Source organism: Gossypium hirsutum, chromosome D03, assembly GCF_007990345.1.
Source record: "Gossypium hirsutum isolate 1008001.06 chromosome D03, Gossypium_hirsutum_v2.1, whole genome shotgun sequence".
NCBI lineage: Eukaryota > Viridiplantae > Streptophyta > Magnoliopsida > Malvales > Malvaceae > Gossypium > Gossypium hirsutum.
The window spans coordinates 54174783-54198706 of record NC_053439.1 but is presented as its reverse complement, the minus strand read 5'-3'; the positions used below and the strand labels follow the sequence as shown (position 1 = coordinate 54198706).

The 23924-nt window shown below is 29.2% G+C and overlaps 1 long non-coding RNA gene and 1 pseudogene across 1 annotated transcript; both read left to right on the top strand.

Moving 5' to 3' along the window:
• The first annotated feature begins 11501 nt into the window (after positions 1-11501).
• LOC107933676 (E3 ubiquitin-protein ligase BOI-like) lies at positions 11502-13030 on the top strand (annotated as a pseudogene).
• A 2491-nt stretch (positions 13031-15521) lies between these two features.
• LOC107933724 (uncharacterized) lies at positions 15522-17134 on the top strand. The gene is made up of 3 exons (XR_001693694.2): positions 15522-15805; positions 15956-16055; positions 16925-17134. It is a non-coding gene; the product is annotated as an uncharacterized lncRNA (long non-coding RNA).
• Positions 17135-23924: the final 6790 nt, after the last annotated feature.

The following is a 23924-nucleotide window of genomic DNA, read 5'->3' as shown; positions in this document are numbered from 1 at the left end:
CCGACTCGAGATCTAGCCCTTATAATATAATAAGATTCTACAGATATTTTAAAAGGGAGGACCGGCTTCTTCTCTACTGTTAAATCAGAATCTCCTCCACTGATCCAATGAATGAACAATATTAAAAATGTAAATTAGCAATTAAGTTCATAGTTAAGCCTTGTACGGTTTAAAATTTTATTACTTATAATTTGGATTAAAGGACCACTGTTTTCTTTCCCTTGTATTTATGACTTCTGCTCTTTAACCAAACTTGCTCAACCTTCTTTATGAATGGTGTAATATTTTCAGGGATTTTCTTTATATATAAAAATTTCATTTTCCATTGCATAAAAAAATGTGATATTTATTAATGATATGAATTTGAATTTCTTTGGGGGGAGGGGCTCTTAGCATTAATAGGAAATTTTTAAGTTTTTTAAATTGGGTTCAAGAAATTATATTATTATGGTAATATTAATCTCATTATAAATTTTTATCATATCTGTTCTTTTTTATATAATGTCTATAATTACTCATGGTCCCTTCCCAACCCTTAAATAAGAGGATAATGTGTTTCAACACGCTTGAATCTACATCCTCCTGTATCGGCAACAATGCCAATACCAACCGAGTCAAGACTCAATCAGTTTATTGTAATTCTATAACATCTCTAATTGAAATATAAACAATTTTTTTTATTACATTAGACTATATTTAAATTATGTTTAAAGATTTTTTAGATTATATTTTTTATCAAGTATCTTAAATAATTTTTTATTACCAGTGTTACAATTATTATCACTTAATTAAAATTAAAATTTATATTAAATTATATTTATTACTTTAAATTAATTATCACTTAATTATATTAAAATAATTAAACGCATAAATCCACGTGCAAATCACATAATCTTAAAAACTAGTATATATATTTGAAAGAATAAGTAAAAAATTCTTCTTAGATCTGCTTTTCAAATTAACATTCTTTATTATTTAATGTATTAAAATCAAATCACAAGGTGCATTGTGGTGGTTACTCATCTCATCCATTAATTATACAGTCGGGGGTTTGATACCCGCTCATAGGAATGGAACACATTTTATGGTTAGCCATTTACCTCTTCAGAGAGCACCACAACAAAGGGATCGTCAGGGGTTTCGATCCCTGTTCATTGAAATAGAACACATTTTATGACTAACCGTTTACGTCTTCAAAGAATACCAAAACCAAAAGATTAATCACTATTGGCAATGATGGATGTCCTAATTTCGGCTACAATCCTAATTCATCAAGATTTGGCTAATGAAAATCTTAAAATAAAATTAATTAGATACGAAAGGAGCCAACAAATGACAGATAATGTGCCCACAATCAATATAGAAAGAGGATTTTTTTTTTTTGTTTTGCAATGAAAGCTTTGATTCTTTGCAGCAAATGCAATGTTCCACCCATATACATATATAGACATTACCACTTTCAATTTCAAATTATTTGTTTTATTTCATTTTCCTTTAATTTTTTCCCTTTTGTTGTTGCCCATTTTCTTGTGACTAGCATTACCACTAGGAAAAAGAAGAGATGCCAAAGTACTTTCAAGGCTCTCTCATATAATTAATTATATCAACTATATCAACCACCTCCCTCCCTATTGAAATTATCATCAATATTTATTTCTACCTCTCTTCTTCTTGGCATTTTAACCAAGTTATTTTCAATAAAAAATATTATTACTTCATATTTTACCATCAAAACATCAATGGTTTTTCACCATCTATAAGTTCTTCCAATTTACCAATTCCACATGTATATATTGCAAGAACTCTAAAATCAACAAAGCATACATCGAGCTCTAGTAAAAAGAATAGAATTAGGTAAATCCCACTTCTTCTTTTTTTTTTCTTTTTGTGAATTACAATTGGGTCTTGCTTAGAAATCAAAATTATTGAATAACTTAATTATATTATAATAATGTTAATAATCAATCACTATCTCACTCTCCCATTACTTTTAGCAATAAGCTCATTAACCAATTAAGGAGTGGCAAACCTATTAGGAAATAGTTGAGAGGTTCCTATTGGCTTGAATTAGGTATCAATTCTTTACTAAATTGACAACAAATGTAGGGTTGGAGACCACTAATTTATAATTAAGCATATGATTTTTATGTTTTAAATTTTTTTATCAGATTGAATAAGTGACACAAGACTCAAATTCTGGCCAGTAATATCAACAAACAACAATTTTATCTCTCTTAATCATGACTTTATCAACTATCAACCCACTTATTCATATTAATATTATACATGTAAGCATGCATTGTATGAAATAATCAAACCATTCAAATGTATTATCTCTATTTTATTTACTCAAGTGTTACAAAAATTATTTTAATGAAAGATATCTAATCTATTTAAACAAACATATAAGCACCTAATTTTTATCCTCTAAAATTAAGAATTTTATTTTTGGAGAAAGTAAATAATTTTACAATCAAGCAATATAATTTATTAATTATCATGATGAATTTAATAGGTTTAGCACTCAAGTTATACCAATTAAGAGGAAGGGGGTTAGGACATGGAAAATGATAGATAAAAAAATTGAAAATTAAAAATAGTTGTAGCTGCAATGCAAATGTATTTATATATATATATTGGGACATGGAAAATGATATATAGTATATTGTGGGTTGGAAAATGGGTAAGGTTGGCAGTGATTTTATATTAATTAGTTTGAAGAAAAGGCAAAAGCAGTGGGAAGACTGTTGGGAAGTGTTGGGAATAAGGATGGTGCCAAATGCCAAATGCCAATGTAAAGAAAGCAAAGTCCAAGGAAAAAAAATAATTTAATATTGGAAAGAGAAAGGTTGAGATATTGGTGTTTGGAAGGTGGGAAAATAAACAACAGATTGAGATAATTGAAAAATCAAGGTATGATATTGAGTAAATTGATTTTTTTAAATAAAAATAATTTGATTTCTGTTAATTTCGAAAATGAGTAATTAAGGACAATTAATCACATCGTTGCATAATTTTTATTGGTATAATAACAAATTTAACTCTCAAAAGTTTACACAATATGTCAATTTGGTCTTGATTTAATAAATTTAGCCTGCAACATTTATGTATTTGTCAATTTGATCATGATTTAACAAATTCAGCCTATAATATTTACACATTCTGACAATGTTTATACAAGATATATAAACATCGAAGACTAAATTTGTTATTATATCAATAAAAATTATTTACAATTGATGAAAAACATTAATACCGTGATTAATTGTACTTAGTTGTTAATTTTTGAAATTGATAGGGATTAAATTATTTTAATTTTTTTTAGAGAAATTAATTTACTCATTATTAAAATTGAAAGTTCCTTTCTACCAAAAAAAATGATTTTTTAATCAATTGTACAAGAAAATGAAAATTGGTTGGATTAGCATTAAAAAAATATATGAAGCAAAGTTTATGTCTTCAACCCAAAGGCAATGCTCCTTATTTCATGAGTTTATATGATATATATGATATATATTTCTTGGAAATTAATGATGATTCACATCACACATAAGTTTTTCTCTCATGAAAATGGGAGTTACAAGACAACACACAAAAATTAATTCCCTCAAACTAAAGATTAATATTAATATTATAATTTTTATTAACAATTGTTCTAAAATCTTTTTTAGGTTGAAATGAATTATAATTTTAAAGGTATTGAAGTTTTTTTTAAATATTACTTTAAAAATAAGGTAAAAAATTTAATTAATTGCCACCTTTTTAATAAAGGTTTCAAATCAATTTATGATTGTAAAAAAAAGGATTATTTGCATAATTGCATTATACACTTTCAACTTTGATAATTGGTGATAAATCATTAGTAATAAGTTTATGTTGAATATATAAAGTTTGGCAGTTGAATATTGTTATATATATAATATAGAATGGTTGTGTGTTGACTTAACTCATCAAGCATATTCCATGTTAATCTGTTCGATACTCAATAGAGCTCGTTATATCTGATATTCAATACAGGTCACCAAGTATATAACGACTTACAAGCTCTTTGTTAAGACAAGTATAATTCTTAAGAAATGTAATGTATTACCACGCATGATACTTAATTATCCTAATACATCATATCAATAAACCGTATCATATATATATATACTTATGAATGTGAGCTACTTGAAGGAGATACAGGAAAACAAATACTCAACAAATATATAATGTGGATGAGACATGATAGAGGCAATGTGACTTAGTCGCCACCCCAACCTAGTTGTATCAAGTTGAACATTGATGGGACTCAGCTGCAGCAAAGCTTCTTGCAATTAAGCATGCTTTAAGCATTTTTATAAATTCAAGGTGAGAGAGCTGTCGAAAACTGATGATTGAAACTGATTCAAAGGTTGTTTATGCATGGTGTACGAACTCGGTGACATGACCATGGAGACTAGCAGAAACATTCAAGTCAATTGATCATTTTGTGAGCATTGTACATGACACATTTCCTTCGTTTTCACCTTTAGAGAAGCTAATGGCTAAGCAGATTTTCTTGCAAACAAAGGAGATTGACAGATCATCTATGTTCTTTGTATGCCTAGATTAGATTTGTTCCCCAGCTGCATGGTTACTTGAATCTAATTTAAATCTTTTATTCTGAGGGTGATGAACTTAGGTCTGCTTCTATGGCCCCTTTTTGTTTGCTTTTATACTACATTTTAGATTTTTTTTTCCTTGATGTCTTTCAGAAAATTTTCCCGATTTTTAATTTTCTCAGTTTTGTTATGACTAACTTTTAGTTTTTGTAATTTAAAATGATTAAATTCTAATAAATTAAAATTGATGGACTAACTTCTCAGTTTCCATGCGGTACATAAGTTTGACACTTTTTTTTCTTTCTAATATGATACTTGTATTTAGCAAAAATTATATATTTTGGTACATTTTTTGTATTTCATTCAGGTTTTAGGGTTGCTTTGATAAAAATTCATAATTAACTAATAATATTAGTAATTAACTTTCATCAAATTAATTTAAAATTTGAAAAAAAAATCATAACTATAAATATGCATCTAACAAATCACAATTAACATTATCTTCTATTAGCAAAATCACATATATCGCATTGGACAAAAAACCGCAAGTATCACATTAGGAAAAAAAAAACGTAAACTCATATATCAAATGATATAATAAATCATTTTATAAAATAAAATAATAAAACCCGATATAAAATAAAATCAACAATTAATTCGTATGACCATTTTTTTAAAAAATCACATTCAAAATTCTTAGAATTTCAAGTCTTAAACATTCAATTCATTTGTCTATTTTCAAACTAGGACCCTTCTTATACGAATTTTTTTTTAAAAAAAATGTATTGCATAACTTTTGAATCATCATTGAAAATCAAACAAAAGGAATCAAAAAAGATTTTGGGGTAAGAACAATAAAGAGATGGTGATTAATGAAGCTTCCTCTTTGATCACTGTTTTTTTTCTTTCTTATTTTTTTTAAAAAAAAATATGCCGAATTTCGTGACCTTGTTTCCTGGTCTTGATGGCCCTCAAGCCCTGACCCCATGCAATAAATAAAGAAATAAAGTTTATTATTAGCCACCTAAGACTGGGAGACAAACACCAAAAGATAATTAAAGAAAAAAATCATGTTAGAAAAATAGATTAGTGTTTTTTTTTTCTTAGACCAATTTGATGCATATAGATATATATCCCCCAACCGTGTTGACTAGCCTACTTGTTCCTAAGGCCAAGACATAAATTTTTTTGTTAAGGGGTTTAAAGGAAAATATATAAAATATTTGGGTTAAAAGTTAAAATTTTTATATTAAAAGGGTCTAAATTGAATTAATAATTTTTTAGAGTTAAAAATAAGTTTGCAACATTGTATTTAAGGAGGACCAAGGCATTGCATGCTATTTTTGGGTTCCTCCTTGATTGTTTTTGTATTAATGAACACTAAACGTATTTTATGGTGGATTTTAGATTTAATTAAGAATCTCCTCTTGTAATTTATAAAATTTGAAAAGATAGTCTTTTTAATTTAATCTGTTAGAATTTGATCTTCGTACTTAAAAGAAAAAAAAAGAAAAGTTAATTCAATTGGGTAACATTGTTAAATATTATCATTAAATTGTTGGCTTGGAAATTAGCAATTCAATCATTTATGTGCGGAATTAATAAAAATCAACCAGTTAGCAATTTATATGTAACAAATTATCAAAAATAAGTGGTTCAGGTTCTTTTGTTTACCGATAAATGGATTAATTTCTCAATTTTTATAAAATACGAGGATCAAATTTTGACAATTAAAGTAGAGGGACTAACTTCTTAGTTTCATAGAGTAGAAGGATAAAATTCACAATTAGACCTTAATTTTAACTATAAAACTAATTATTAATGAGAAAGCATTTGGTATGGAATTTTAATATTCAATGTTTATGTTAATCTAGAAATATCATTTTAATTTCAAACGTTACTTTTTGATTATTCTACGTTAAGAAAAGACTAGAAATTAGAAAAACAAGTCTAATTTGCCCCCAGTCCCTGTATTCTTCAGACTTTAAAATTTTAGTTCTTTTACTTTTAATTTCAGGATTTTAGTCCCTTCGACTTATTTGCTTTAAAAATTAAAGTTCAATTAATAACATTATTAACTATCTTCTATTAAATTTTCATATTTGTTATCATCTAGACTTTAATTTTTAAATCTAAATATTGAATATTAAAATTTAACTAAAATCCATTAACAATATTATAAATTGGTTTTTAGTTTTCAAATTAGATAAGTAGAAGGGTTAAATTCTTAAAAGTAAAAGTCTAATTTGTCTCCAATCCTCGTACTCTTCAAAATTTTTAAAATTTTATCCCTCTACTTGTTTAATTTAAAAATTAAAGCCTAACTGATAATATTGTTAATTGGATTTTATAAAATTTGAATATTTGTTATCGATTGGATTTTAATTTTTAAATCAGACAAGTAGAAAGATTAAATTTTTAAAAATTAAAGTCTAATTTGCCCCCAATCTCTATACTCTTCAAACTTTTAAACCCTCTACTTTGAATTTCAAGAATTTAGTCCCTGACTAAAAAATTAAAGTTTAATTGATAACGATGTTAGCTCACTTTTGTTTCTTCAAAAAAAAACAACCAACTTTTGTTAAATTTAAATGTGTTATCAATTGGAACTTTTTTTTTGTATAATCACAGGTATTTTCGTCCTTTTTATGATCTAAGACTAATCATGTTCGAACTGAGAGTCATATTTAAGTAAAGTCCTTCCAATAATGGAGACTCCAGAACTTCGTCCAAAGTCCAAATCTTGGAAAAGACATCCACTATCGCTCCTTCCAATCATTTGGTTATTTTAAATTTAGACATTGAATATTAAAATATCACTTATTCAAATTTAACTAAAATACATTAACTGAATATAAATTTTAAATCAGAAATATAAAAAGATTAATTTTTAAAATAAAAATAAAAATAAAATAACTAAATTTCAAAAGTCCGAAAAATACAAACACCGAGTACATATATAAATAGAAAGAGAATAATCAATTAGAGTATGGTTGTCCACACAATGATAACATCATTTTGCTGGATGATTCTACATAATTGTTTTTTTCTGGATTTGTTTCAAAATATCTAGATTATTACAAAGTAGTTATCAAAGTTGTTGATTATTTGCTCTCTTTTTCAAAGAAAACAAGAGAAAATTTGGGGTTTTTTTTCCTTAAGATATCTATTGGAGTGAGTTGGGTAATTAATCCTTCCATTCTGTAGGTTTGTTAAGAGGGAGATGTTGGCCACGAGTTTTAAAGGTGCCCCATACTTAAGGCGAAGATTAAACCCTCGACCACTTGTTAAGATAATAGAAATTCTTATCATCTTACTTAATTCCCGTAGTTTGAGTATTTTTTTTTTATTAAAATTCAACCTACTACAAAAACAATACAACTAGGTTTAATGTCAACAGATTTGGCCTGCTGTTCTAGTTAATATGGAAACATTGCAATCCAATCAAAATCAAACTGGTCAACTTCATTAAAATTTCAATAATCTCCAAATACCCATTTCATCTAATATATTTATAAACAGACAAAGAAGAAAATAAAGAGAAAAAATTATTTTTATTATTATATGCAAATATGCTGCCGTGCAGCTTTGTATTACTATGACTATGACCATGGCTAATGGCTTAATCCCAATAACAGATTTGAGAGGGAGGGTTAGGGTTATTAGTATGATTTTAATGGTTTAATTCTACTATTAGTCTAAGTACTCTTCAAACTTTTAAAATTTAGTCATGCTTTTATTTCTCGTTGTTTATGTTTTAGGTACAAGTACAAAATGAGAGAAGGGATGACAATATCAAGATTTGAACCACGCCCTTTGGGTGCCAGCAGAGGACCCTCGGCCATTGCATCAAGGGATTATTGGCTTATTTTTAGAATTTTAATTTCTATACATGTCTACTAGTGATGGAGTCAAAAAATTTGTTGGGGGCAGAATTAAATTGTATATTTTTACGATAGTAAAAATACAATTTTACTATTTTAATAGTCTATATTTTTATAATTTTTAAAGGATTAAATCAAGTTTTTATTATTTTAGGGGATAAAATACAATTTTACCATTATTAATTTAAAATTTTATAAATTATAGAGGGTATGAATAAATTTTTTTCTATTTTAGGGGGCCAGGCCCCTGCCAGGCCCCACTTAGCTCTGCCACTGATGTCTACAGTGGCGACGCCATGAGAGATTGGAAGGGGACTTGGTTTTTTTAAAAATAGAAAATCACAGTTCAGTCCCTAAAGAGATAATAAAATTATAAATTCATCTATGGTAAAATTGCATTTTTTATCCTTCAAATATGAAAAAAATTATATCTAGTCCCTTCAAAAATATTGACATTAGAAATTAATACATATTAAAATTACATTTTGATCTTTAAAAAATTTTATAATTCAATTTTTCCCCCCTAAAAAATATTTTGGCTTCACCGTTGCATGTCTAATTCTTAAAGTCCAAATGATAACATTGTTAATGGATTTTGTTAAATTTGAACATGTGGCATTTTAATATTCAAAGCCTGATTTTAAAATTAAAGTCTAACCGATAACACGCGTCAAATTTTAAATAAAAGTCGGTTAATAGTATTAAAAATTGAACTTTAATTTTTAAATTTGACAAGTAGAATGACTAAATTTCTGGAGTTAAATGAGATCAAATATCAAAAGTTAAAAGAGTGTAGGGACTGAAAGCATAATTAGACCAAATTAATCAATGACAACGAAGTAAAAGATAACCAGCCCTTCTTCCTAGACAGTGGGACCAAAACCCTAATTAAAGTTTTGGTTATGGGGGAAGATCACCAATAACTTTATAACTTTTGTTATCAAAAAATTTAATTAAAAATAATTGTGTTTCTCTAGTATGATTTATAATAAATGCTTATTGGCATCTATTTATATATAAAAACTTTACCAAAACCTATGTCGAGGCCATTGGTCATATATATAAAAACATACAATTGATGGTCTAGTTAGGCTTAACTTTTTATAGGCTATAGTAATTAATTTAGTAAAATTATATGGGATTAATCAATAAAGGAGTTATATGATTTTAATTATCGCTCTTGTACTATGTATATAGTTATATTCTTCAATTGAATTATTTTAAGTTCATATAATTTTTGAATTTTGAAGTTTCAGTCTTGATTCAAATGGCAGTTATTAATCCATTAACTGAATTTTTAGTGAGTAGTATGTGAAAATAGCAAGGTAACATGGCATTACATATATGATAATAAGTCTGGCGCATCAGGTTTTGAAAATACCAGAGCTTAGCTTAATTAATTTAATAGTTATCGTTATTTATTGATGATTGAAATTTTAAAATTTGAAATGTACAAAGGTTAAAAATGACTAAATTAAAGTATATGAATTGAATCCACAGCTTTTATAAAGCACAAGGACTAATAACGAAATTATTTATTAAAATAATTAATATCCCTAAACTAAGGATTTAGTAATTTGACATAATCGTATTAAGAGAAGTTTATTCAAAGAAAGGAGCAAAATTGTATTAAAAAATATTATTTGAATTTAGATACTTTAGAAGAAAGTAGAAACCCTCTTTGATTACTTAAAAAAAACACTAAGGTTGAGCTTCAAATCCACCTAATTAATGATATTATAAAAATAAGATTAAATTTTAAATTTAAACATAATAAAAAGATCAAAACCATAATTTAATTTAAAATTATATTTTCTAGTTATGGAATTAAAATGGGTGAACTCATCTAATAACTCTCGCTGTTATAAAGATTGGATCAAATTAGTCCATCGATTATTAAGTGGATCATTTTAGCCTATGTACTATTAAAAATAACAAAACAAACCCAAATTCCAATCGATTTAATGTTTACTAGCTTTTTTAAAAAAAAATGTCATTTACGGTTAAAAAAGTTAGTATTTGTAATTATTTTTATAGTTCTGCAAATGAAATATTTTTATTTGAAATTGACAATAAATAGAAAATGATAATTCTAATGTCAGCTTTTTAATAGTGTAATTTGGTCTTTTATGTTGTTTTGTTTTTCTTTGCGGCATTGAGGGTTAATTTTAAAAGAACGAGAAAAGATTAAAATCATTTTCTTGGATGCTTTTTGGTGTTTGCATTTTTTTATATTTTCAATCAAAATTTAGCTATCAATTTTTTTTAGCTTTTTAGGTGAAAGGGTCACAAAGAAAAGCAAACTGCAAAAGAGACCAAATTACACAATGTATAAATGTTGAGAGTTAAAGTTGCTATTATGTCAATTTTAAAAGTTGTTACTGTTAGCCAGTCGGTGACCAAAAAAGATATAATTGAATAACTGAGTGATAGAAAAGAAATTTATTAATAGTTGAATGACTATTAATGTAGTTTACCCATTCTCTTAAATAGTATAATGATAAAATTGATAGTAAAAGGACTAATTTGATACAACCCTTTAATAGAGGGGCTTGACAAATATTTTCACCTGAAAAATTGGTGGGAACATAATTATGGCAAATTAGAGAGAATGTGGAATTTTCCATAATAGAAAACAAGAAATATTTTATTTTCATTTATAAAATAAAAAATAAAAAAATGAAGAAGGTGAGCAAAGATGCATGGGCCATGTAAAACAATCCCAGCGGCAGCGGTAGCGGTAGCGGGCAGAGAGAGACCTGCACTGCACGCCCTACATCACCAACTTTCAACTTACTATTATATTAGATTTCCCTTTTACCAACAACAAATTTATATATTTTATTGAAGGAAATTAGATTCTTCAATTAAAAAAGAAAACTAATTTCTCATTAATTAAGGATTAATGTAAATTATAGGATTAAGAATTAACTCCTTCCTTAAGAAAAGCCAACCCCCACGCTAAGTAGAAGAAGAGAAAAATAATGGCACCAAAAAATAAAAATCCAAATATTAAGTAAATATGAATTGAATGAGCATTATAAGGCCTCTCTCTCTTGGACTGATTCTTTCCAATAGCATCTTTCTTTCTACATCTCTCTCTCTATATATCCTTTCTCTTTATCCTTTCCCACATTTTGTTCTACTCTTATATATATATATCAAGAACAAGATAATAAAAATGATTTGGGTTTATGTTTATGCTATACCACCTTGCTCTTCACTTTGATTTTTCATTTATCTTCTTCAAAGTTGTGAAATTTTGTTAAAGCTTTTTTTCTTTTTGTTTGTTAATGGCTGTTCAAGCAGCTCAATACCCTTCCAATGTCTTCCTCTTAAGCAGGTTTGTTCAGTTCTTTTTGCCAATTTTTTTTTTCTTATTCTTGGATTTCTTTTTGTTTTTGATTTTGAGTTTGTTTGTTTTTTTATATATAGAAATGGACAAGATGGACAACAAGGAGGAGGGGTTTTTGTTGATCAATCTCATATGTTCTTCAACAATGGAAGCAACGGAACCAACAATAATACTAATATCAATATCAATAACAATATTAATCAGAGGAAGAGAGGGAGGGAATTAGTTACAGGAACGGCGGCGATAACGACGCCGATGAATTCATTCACTTTGCAAACACCACCGCCGCAGATGATAGACCTTTCTCAACTTCATCACCACCACCAGCCAAATGTAGTTGTCTCCACCGGTCTCCGGTTATCGTCCGGCGACCAACAGCAAAGTCAAAATCATGGTTATCTTCAACAACAACAACAACCATCATCGGCCTTTTGTCTATAATATCTGAAAATTTGGGTATTCAAATTAAACGTCAAAGAGAAGAATTAGATCAATTTCTTCAAGCTCAGGTACCAAGTCTGATTCTTTTACATATTGGGTTTTTGTTTTTTTTTTCTTTCCGGTGGGGGAAATGTGACGGATCTTTTTATAGGGGGAGGAATTACGGCGTACGTTAGCCGAGAAAAGGCAAAGGCACTACCATGCGCTGTTGGGGGCAGCGGAAGAGACCGTGGCGAGGAGGTTAAGGGAGAAAGAAGCGGAGGTGGAAAAAGCGAAGCGTCGGAACGCCGAGTTGGAAGCACGGGCGGCGCAAGTTAGCGTGGAGGTGCAGGTTTGGCAAGCGAAAGCGAGGGCGCAAGAAGCGACGGCGGTGTCATTGCAAGCGCAGCTCCAACAAGCTATAATGAGCGGAGCGACGGCGCACGATAATAGGAGAGGGGATGAGGGACTAAACTGCGCTGGTGGTGGAGTGGAACGGCAAGCGGAGGACGCCGAATCGGCTTACGTGGACCCGGACCGAGTAGTCGCTTCGGGACCGGTTTGCAGAGCGTGTAGGAAACGCGCCGCCGCGGTGGTGTTGTTGCCTTGCCAGCATCTTTGCTTATGTACAGAGTGTGATAGAGTGGCGCAAGCCTGCCCGCTTTGCCTCACCGCCAGAAATTCTAGCGTTGAGGTTTTGCTTTCTTGAAAGGCTTTTCTTTTTCAAAGGTAAAAAAATTTAAAATTAAAATAACCTTTGACTATAATAATATTTTACCTTTTTTTAATTTTTGAAAAATTAATTCATATATAAATTCTTTTATTTGATAAATATATTTTGCTCTTAGCTAATTATCTAATTTTTTATAGATAATATTTATTTCTATTTATAAATATCTTGGAATCTTTAGTTAAAAAATTATATGTTTAAGTGCGCTTAAATTTATGTCTTAGATTATATATGAATCGAGTTAATACTTAATCAACAAGATTGCTATTAATACAATTTACTCTACTAGTAAGCTTTGCCCACATAATTCATTTCTTATTAGTCGGTGAATCATACACTTTCAGTATATCAAATATAGTTTATCGGTTTAGAGAAAGTGGTGCAGTCGAAGTCTTTTGGAATTTCATGTTTCTTTCATTAGAGTCTGGAGTTTGAGAAATCAAACTTCTAATTAGGAGTGGCATTCAGTGGAGTCTGTATTCTGGTAGCTCAAAAATGGCAAATTTATAATTTAATTTTTTTAAAAATTATAAAATTTAAATTAATATAATAAAATTACTTTTATTCACTTAGAAACTTTTAATTCAATTTCCACCCAATAATATTTTTTTAGTTTCACCTATTCTTTAACACACCTACACTCATACATAAGTACATTATCATGGTTAAACTTGTGGATCAATTTCCAAGTCTCGAAAAACTTTTGGCCAATATTAAACCTAATGTTGGGTTTGTTGAGTGGCACTTTAAGTGAAAGTAATGTTGTTGACTTGTTTCTTACACTCAAAAGCATAAATAAAATTATTGTTTCATTTATATATATATATAACTTGCTTTTTAAGTGATTCCTTAGCTTATCACTCTTTAAATTTAGTGATTGATAATATAGCATTCTTTGAATTCCATGAATTGAACATTATTGTTGTTGTACTTACTTCATGAAATATAGGACAAAACCAAGAACATGCCATTTGCTTAAATACCAAAAACATGATTTCACAATGTGATTCCTAAAAGATTAGCAATAGTTTTCGTGTTGGGAACCCTAAACTTTCAAAATTTTTCGTGATTTTGGTTTATTTGAATGCATGTTTTAATCGCACGATTCATTTCAATAAAAGTATCATAGAAATTCTTATATTAAAAGTTATATCTTAAAAATTGAGTAACCACAAATTATATGTGGTGTGCAACGTGTGCCTCATGTCGACGTACATGGACTAGTTGGAATTTTTAACAAAATGATTAGTTTTCTCTTTGATCTAACATACAGGGGTTAATTTACTCTTTTTTAATAGAGGGGTAAAATATAATCTGACTCTTAGTATAAAGGCCTCGATGGTACTTTTACCCGTCCATTTCTTGTGTCAATTTAGCACTTTCATTTTTTCTCTTTTTGTTTCTAGAATGAAACTTCCTAAATTGTTTTATGCCAAAAAAAAGAATCAATGAATACCCAAAATTTGGGGTTACACCGAGTAACCTTGTCATATCACTACCAACGCATTGATGGTTGAAATATTAAATAGAGAACATGGTTTGATCCCAAGATTATGGAAATTCCAATGTAGCGAATTTTAACACTTACCATTTGATTTTTTTGTTGTTGTTACTTTCTTTTTTCCTCTTCTTATAAGCTCGTCGTCCTTAAAACAAAAAATTAATCATATCAAATATCCAATAATAATTCAAAGGATTAATTAGTGAAATCAAAATGAGGTTATACGGTTGAAAATTGAAACCAAGTCATATCATCCAAAGCTATAAACAATCCATGTGAGGCTGAGATGTAGAATGCCATCAACCACCACTATAATGCTTTCATTATTGCCTTTTGGAGGCAAATTTCAAAAAAGACAATGAGATGAAATTATTTGTCACTATAAGAAGGTGACTCTTATGCAATACAAACATTGGCAAATTTACTCAGAGGAAATATATCTACAATCTAACTTTTTACAAATATACATATCAACACCCCCAATTTTCTAACTTAAATCAAAGCATTTTGCTACTTCAAATTGAAGCCATTGCGTATGCACTGTTGGGGCTAACTTGACTAAGCAAAATCTTCTAGTGATTTTTTTTTGTTTTAATTACAAAATTGTCCCCACTAAACAATAGTTTTTTTTTCCGATAACATCTTAGGTGAGATCTTATTATAGTGGGATTTCGTGAGATTTTTTTAAATCAACGAGTGTGATTAAAAAACAGAAATGAGGAGACTGTAGTTGTTTGATCAAGCCACATCAGAAACTAGGAAATTGTGTTGGTGAATTCGAACCTGTTAAATCAGTTACCGAATATGTCTCTTTTCTCTGGAAACCAGTTTCTCTTTTAGTGTTTAAACCGGTTGAATTGGTTAAAAGGTAAACTCACGTTTCTTTGAAACGCCCCAAAATTTTTTACTGTTTTGTATGGAAATATTCCAATAATTTTATCCATATATCCAATGAGAGAAATTTATTTATTTTAATAGATTTAATTATTTTTAGGTTTTGGGAAGTGATTAGAATGCATATTGAGACCTTTTTGAGTTTTGAGCTCAATCAAGTAAAAATACGAAAAAGGGGAAAATAAACCCCCCAAACCAGCACATTACAACCGGCCATAACAAAGAAGAAGAAGAAGAAGAGACTTTCTTCTTTAAAATTTCTCACTCTCCGCTCATTTTTACTTTAATCTTCCGCCATTATTCATATTTTTTTCTTGCAAAATCATCCTTTAGAAACCATAATAGAGGCAAGATTCTCCACCAAACTCATCACCCTCACATCTAGGGTTTGGGTTTTAGCATGTGAAGGTTGAGCTTAAGAGAGAAGGAAGAGCTTTGGTAAGGACTCATAGTTTCTTAGCACTTTATCATCTCATTACATGTTTAGAAGCTTTAAAATGAGTTGTTGAGCCATTAATATGGCTATTTAATGTTATTATAATATTTTGACAATTGAGGAAAATTTTTGTTTTGTATGAAATTGCAAAGAAGGAAGTTGCTAGATGTGGTTCTAGCAAAGGGAAAGAAAAGATTGACGGATTGATGGCCTTAGAGAAGCCTTCATCCATTTTTGTTGCTTTTGGGAAAGGTAAGTTCTCATGAAACTTACTATATTTTCATGTTGTTGTGTGTGCTAGTTATTTAACTTGCTAAATGTGTTATTTGAATGAAGAAATATAGTATAAAATCAATAATGTTGATATGATAGGTAAGTTAGCATGAAAACATGAATGCATGTTAGATTTATGATGCTATGTGTTGTAAGTATAAGGCATTCAAATGAGTTTTGTAAAGTGGAAACCATGAGTACTTATGAATGTATAATTATGCACAATGGGATGCACATGTAAACTTGGTAGAAAAGCTAGGATACAGTTGGCATACCAATTAGGGTCATATGCGCATTTATGTACAAGTTATTATAGATTTGGAACTATATTGTGTCATTCGATGGTTTAGAATTTGTTGCGGATCATCGAATATCTTCGGAGACTATCTTGGTGTGGTGGAAGAATGTGCATGATGCCTTAGGGTTTGCACTTATGTGCCTTAGTGTAGTGTGGTGGATTCCCGTGTGTCCAAGTCCATTTTAAGAAGGTTACATTGGGTTGAAATCTTTATACGGATAGATACTTGATTATGGAAAATGAATATGAAATGATTATACTATGAACAACTAATAGTCTTTACATGTGTTGCCAATATATATAATTGTGTTCCATGAGATGATAAGAATATATATATGTTAATCATGTTATATGTGCTATCCTATTTGTTGGTTGACATGATTATAAATTCTTAAGCTTAATTTTCCTTATGTGATGTAGTGAGAATGTTGTAGTAAGTATTTATGTTCTTATGGCATTTGGTATGCTCACCTCCAACAAGGTAATATAGTGAATTCCATTTGAACTTACTAAACATTATTTGCTTACGCGCTATTGTTTATGCACATAGATTGTTGATTTGAGGAGACTTGAAGCCTAGCTCAATCCGAGACACCACACTATCAACGAGACCTACAAAAGTATGAAAGTGATGTAGTTTTAGTTGTGGCATGTACTAGGTGTCTATGTAAGTAAATATGTTAATTTCATATTATTTGTTCTTTGTGTTGAATGCTGTTTAAATTTGAGCTTGCAAGTTACACTTGTTATTTCATCATCATATCCTTCTTTTGGTAAATTGGTTATATGCATGGTTACTTAATTTAAAGATTATAAATTATGAATTTAAAATGTTTTGTAATGGCTTTCATACATATTTGAGAGATTTTTAAACATGTGTTAGATATATCATGAACAAAGGGACTTGGGAAAACATTTTGAAGTGTTTTGGGTATACTCAGCAAATCATGTCACGACCACAAAATTTTGATGTCACGACCTCACCACTCGACATCGTGGCCACATAATTGTAACGTCGCAACCTCTCCATCCGACATCACAACATCAAAAGTCCCGACGTCGCAACGTTAAAAGTCCCCACATCACGATCTCGCACCTATTTTTAGCACTATACTATTTTAAGTTGTTTTGACCTTCCGAAGCTCGTTTTAGGTTTCGATCACCTCCGACTAATCCTGAACATATCCTAAATAATTTTAAATTATTTTTAAAACTTTGAATCTTGTCTAAAAAATATTTTAATTATTTTATAAATATATTTTAAACTTTTAATCCTTAAATAAATCCAAGATTTCTTACTCACACATACTTCAGTGGCATCTTCCATCCATACTGGTCATTTGAAACGGGTGAGAGGTATTACATTCTCAATGCAAATCTTAAGTGGCATGATCAACAGTGGATTGGTATTTCTTTATATACTTTTTTTTACTTCAATAATTGATTTAAAAGGATCCCACGAGATCCCACTATAATGGGATCTTTAAATAGATGCCACATGTTTTTTTCACTTAAGTACCTAAAAGAAATTTTGGTCAAAAGTGGTATTTAAACAATAAATTTTGTCTCATTTTACCCCCAAAGTGTATGCCATCCAATAAAAAGTCAGATTCTTACCGGTGATTATCATGATGTGGGGTAAAACTAAGACCAAATTGATAGCTTAAGTATCACTTTTGATGAAAAAAATTTGAAGGACCTACGTAGAAAAGGTGATATGGTTTAGGACTAATTTTGTATGTAAGCTTTTTTTTAAGAAAAATTAACTATAATTGAAATAAATCTGAAACGAAACCCACTCGAACCTTTTCAAATCTAAATCTAGCTAATAATCCAAAGCCTTATTGATGATGATATTTACTTTATGATGGATTGAACATAGTAAAGAAATTGGAGACTTTCCCTCTTTTTTCTACAAGATCTATTCAATTATTGAAGAAGAAAACCAATAATTTAAAACAAAGTAGAGAGGTTTGAATGTGGTAAAGGCCACATTAGTTGAGTTTCAAAGTTGTTAGCTTTGAAAAAAAGTAGGTTAGGATTTGGGGAGGGAATCAATATTTGATTTGTTCCATAATTTTTGTTCGATCTTTTTTAACTTGTAATTATGGCTATATTATTATCATCCTTTTTAAGCCCTTTAAATCCGGGTATAGTTTTCCAAGTTCATGAATTGAGGAATTCTCTATCTTTTTCTCTTTTTTTCCTTTGAAATTCTTGCCGGCTGCTTTCTTGTAATCTGCCTAAACTTATAACAAAAGCAAGTTTTACTTTGTGAATTAGATAGAATTGATTCAATTTTAATTTTATAAATTTTCGGATCATTTCGAGTTCAGATCAGATCTAAATTGTTTTGATGGGTAATTTTATATTTGAGTCACTCGAGTTCTCGTCATTTGGATTTCGATTGTTTTGGAGCTTAAGTTGTTTCAAGTTTGGATTGAACAGGTTTAAGTTGTTGACTTTTTTATCATCGAATTAAAATTGGTTGAATCCGGATTCGAATTAATCGGATCTCATCAAGTCAATTTGCCTCGTGTTAATTTAAGTTTTAAATGTTTCAGTCATTTTAGGGCTGACTCATTTCTGGCCAAAGTCATTTATTCGAGTTTGCAAATCAAGTTTTTTGGGGTTCATTTCATTTCAGATTTGTTATTAAGGGTTGGAACTCGTGCTGAAATCATTTTGGGTTCATATATATCTTTTCGAATTTTAATTATTTTGAGTTTAGATTATTTTAAATTTAAATTATATATCAACACTTTTATAATCAAATTAGATTGAATTTGAATTTAAATTAATGGATCACTTTACCCTACAATTGAATCTTTGAATTCAGCTTAAAAAGGCTTCCTTGATAACCAAGAAACTCTGAAAACGAGGCAGCAAAGAAAGTGATCCTTAGTCCTTCATGGCTTTAGCTTTCAACATGCCTCTATACTCGCTCCAAATCCTGACACACAAATAGAAGAAAACATGAAGGAATCAAAGTTAATTCGATATCTGTTGGGTTGAATGGTAAAAAATTCAGCTTTCCCTTTTTTTTGGTTTAAAGATTTAATTTAATTCAATTTTAATTACAAATTTAAATGACATATATAATCTAATTATCGAAGAAAAATAAACTTTATTCTTTGAATATAATAACCTTCTTTTTGTAGTGTAGATTAGATCACAAACCTATAAGTATATATATATGTATGTATATATTATCTTTTTATTCAACTTTAACTGTGTTTCGAACTTGCAGATAAGCTGGAATCTGATAGTGGTCACATGCCCATCACATTGCATTGTTCCAATGAAAATTGCCTTTTATTTCTTAGCTCTCTCACATTGTCAAACTCACTCATTAAAACACACATATACCAACATGATTCCCAACATTATAATATAAATTATTGATGGGTTTTTAAATATTAGCAATTAAATTGTTTTTTATTTAAAATAATGAGTAAATTAATCTGTTAGTTTATATAGTAAACAAATCATTTCTGTTAAAAATTTCATTAATTTCTATTATTAAAAACTAGCGTAACTGATGGAATAACTAAATAGTTACACATGACGTGTTGCGTTTACTTCATATTAACTTACAGAGACCAATTTTTAACAGAAAGATCATTTTACTCTCTAATAATCTAACGTACTCGGATTCATTTATCCAATTTTTTTGTAAAATGAACAAAATGCAATTCGACTCCTAATATAAAAACATCTATGATTCTTTTACTGTTTCTTATGTTTTTAATTAGAGCAAAACATGTTTGCTTTTTTTAATTTCTTTAGAGATTATTAGGCTTGAAAATATCTAGTAACTTATATGAACATTTTTGTGAATGGCATCCAAGTTTAGACCATGAAAATCAATGGTTGTTTTCATGGTAACGAAATGAAGCAGACAACATATGAATCTCATGGCTGTCAAAATGGGACAACATGTATACATAAACAAGATTTATGTGAGTGTGTGTGTGTGTGCGCCACCATGTTCTCATCAATTGAAAACCAAGTATAAGGACAAATGGACAATGTAGGTGTACCGACAGATGGTCATATAAATATGTCGGTAAAATTATGATTTTGGTCCCTCGATAATGGTCAAATTTAAGGGTTTAGTTTGTATACTTTAATTTGATAGAATTTCGTATCTTTATTTTTTTAGTATCATTATTTAATTCAAATAGTTAACACGGTTAACTATTATGTCATCATGTTGATATATTTTTTTTATATGTTAGAATGAGTGTTTTTATTTAAAATATAGTTAGCATTTTAACCAAAATAGTTAACAGTATTAACTAAAGGCAAAGCTAGAAACTTTTTCTTGAGGGTATACTTATATTAGAAATTTTAAAAGGAGTCAAATTGTAATTTTACCATTATATTAACTTACAACTTTATGATTTATGGAACTAATATTTCACTCTTTTTTGGAGGGGCCAAAATTGAATATAAATTTTCGGGTCTAAGATGCAATTTTGCTTTTGTATTAACTTACAAATTTATAGTTCCTGAAGGGACTAAACTAGTATTTCACCATTGCCAAGGCACTTGACTGCCCCTAATGTTAACTTTTTGGACTAACTAATGGGGTTATAAAAGTTGAGAGAGTCAATTATATCTAAAGTACAGAGATTAAATCCAAATTTTGAACATACCAAAAAAAACCAAATTACATCTAAAGTATAAACATTAAATCCAAATTTTGACATAGTAAAAGGACTAAAATCATAATTTGACCAAATACATTTTTGGGGACCAAAAAGGAAAATGAAACAGAGGTCTGCTAATTGATAAAGACTTGATAGAACCCATTTGACTGTACTGTTTCCATTAGGAGGAAAATTGCAGGTCCATGAGAGCAATATATATAGCATTATTTTCAATCAATTTTGTTTCTTTGAAGTGGAAGACAGGCAATGTTGTCCTTTACTTCTCCATTGTTATTATTGTTATCACCAAATCATCCTTTATGAAAACTTCTTGTCATAAAACCACATTCATCTGATTTTGGATAACAATGAAATGTTAGGTTTCGGGTCTCGGATTTATGGCAAGTTATTGTTTAGGGTTAAAATGTGTCATCGATTAAGTGAGACCGATGATGAGACTAAAACATGGGGTTTTGGTCATGGATGAATGGAGGGGGACAAGTATAGGCTTTCACTCTCTAAAATAGAAATTGCTATTTTAGTTTTTTAAATTTATAAAATTTTAAATTAATTTATGGTAAAATTATAGTTTAGCTCTCTCTAAAAAGGTTAGAATTTCAATTTAGCCCTTTTAAAAACCATAAAGATATAAGCTAGTACAAAGGTGAAATTACATTTTAGATCTCATAAAGATATATAATTTAATCTTAGCCCCTTAAAAGTTTCATGGCTTCTCCCTGCTTACCCCACCAAAATTTTGAAATTTTTTAGACCATTATTTTTTAAAAAAAAATTTAGTTAGGCCCCCAAAAAATTAGAATTTCTCATTAAACCTTTCAAAAATTTTAATTAGATCCCTCCAGAAATTTTATCAATTCCCATTAAGTCTTTAGAATTTTTTTAAAGTTTTAATTAGACCTACCAAAATTTTTAAATATTCTAACTAAATCCTCCATCTTCTTTCGAAAATTTTAGCTAAATTCTCTCAAATCTTCACGTTAAGATTCAATCAAGTGAGCTGACCATGTTCGCAAATGTCTCTATGTTTGATCATATCATTTAGTACTAAAGGGGGGCTAAGGTTTGAAAAACCAGTACAAGGTGTGAAGGCAGGTAGAGGTAGAGATAATGGCTTTGTGAGGGGTCCCTTTGAATATGATGGGCAGTTTGACAAAACAAGGACTTGAAAGATCTATCCTGGTGCTTATTTTTTTGGTACTCTCCAAGGTTTTTCATTTTGTGTGTGATAAAAGGAAAAAAATTTAGAGAGTCAAAATTAATTTGTATATTTTTATGAGAGTTAGAATATAAATTTATCATTTTAATAGTTTATAATTTTTAAAGGACTAAATAAAAATTTCATTATTTTTAGGGGTCAAAGTACAATTTTTGCTATATATTAACTTAAATTTTCATAAATTTTAAAGAGTCATAAATGAGATATCTCATAAATAGGAGGATAATGCACTTTAGCGTACTCAATCGACCCGTCATTCTAATTTTTTTTTACGAGAACAACTTCAAATGAAGATTCGGGTTAAAAGCCATATTAACATTACTTACAAATATTGAAAAAAATAAAGAAAAACCTATCTTAAATCACAAGATAGCCATGAAAAAGCGTATGACTATAATCATGTCTAAGAAACTAAACCATGGAGTTTTTGATGTTTGGTAATAAAGAAATTCACGAGATGATTCATTACATTAATTACCAACTCCAACTTTAGGGCTTTAAGTGGGTCATATACATATGCTTCACTCAAATCAAAAAGGAAAAAAATCTCTCTTTTTTGGGGTGAATCTTAAAGAAAATTTTTAATGTAAATATCAAAGTTCAAAAACCTATTTGAGTGCTTCACACATTTCATCCCATATATGGGTGACAATAAGGTATGGGTGAATTGATTTTCATGGTTGCTTTCTCTTTTTTCTTCCTATTCTTAGGTTTTCTAGTAGGGTCTTTATTGTGTTTTCATGATTCCCCTTGCCTTTAGCCCTTGGGTTTTTGCATCATCAATCACTTTAGCTATTTGATTGAAGCCCAAAACTTGAAATTGTAGTTTGGGTCAAGTTTAGTAAACACTAGAACAATGAAAGTTTCTCATTTTTTATTCCATTTTTATTATTATCCATAACTCTATAAAATTCAGCCTTATTGAATCAATCGGTTAGATCGAAAATCAATCAATATATCAATCTAGAATAAGGTTGGCATATGAATGAAATAAAATAAAATAAAAATTAAGATTAAAAATCGAACTAATTGAAATGAGAATTGACGGTTTGACTGGTTCAACCATCGATCTAGTTATAAAAATATTGCTCAAAATTTTTAATCCTAAAGATAAAACACACATAGGTTCCATTTCTGAAGCGTCAGGGCTGATCATATCTGCTCTTTTTTAAGATAATGTGTAGAACTATCCATAACCCCTCCCCAACCTATAAATAGGAGGATAATGCGCTTCAATGCACTCGAACCCACATCCTTTTGCATTGACAATAATATCCATTCCAATCGAGTTAAGACTTAATCAATGATACTTAATTCTGATTAAATTGTACCAAAACACAAAATGTAATACATCGGGAAGTTTCTGTTTCCTATTCATTTACCCACTTCAACAACAAAATTAAAAAAACATTAATGAAATTTTGTAGGAAAAAAGAAAAGAAGTCAATAAAGGAGAACCATTCCTTTGATAGCTAGGGCTAGAAATTTGTGAAAAGGAAAATAGAGAGGACAAAATTAAGGCAATTATTCAAAATGACTTTTTTTTTTCCAAGACTTGTTCTATAAAGTTTATTTGCCTTTCAATTTTCAATCAATTGCAAAAGATGTTGATAGGTTATGAAATGATATAAAATATTCATTAATGCATTTGGTGATGA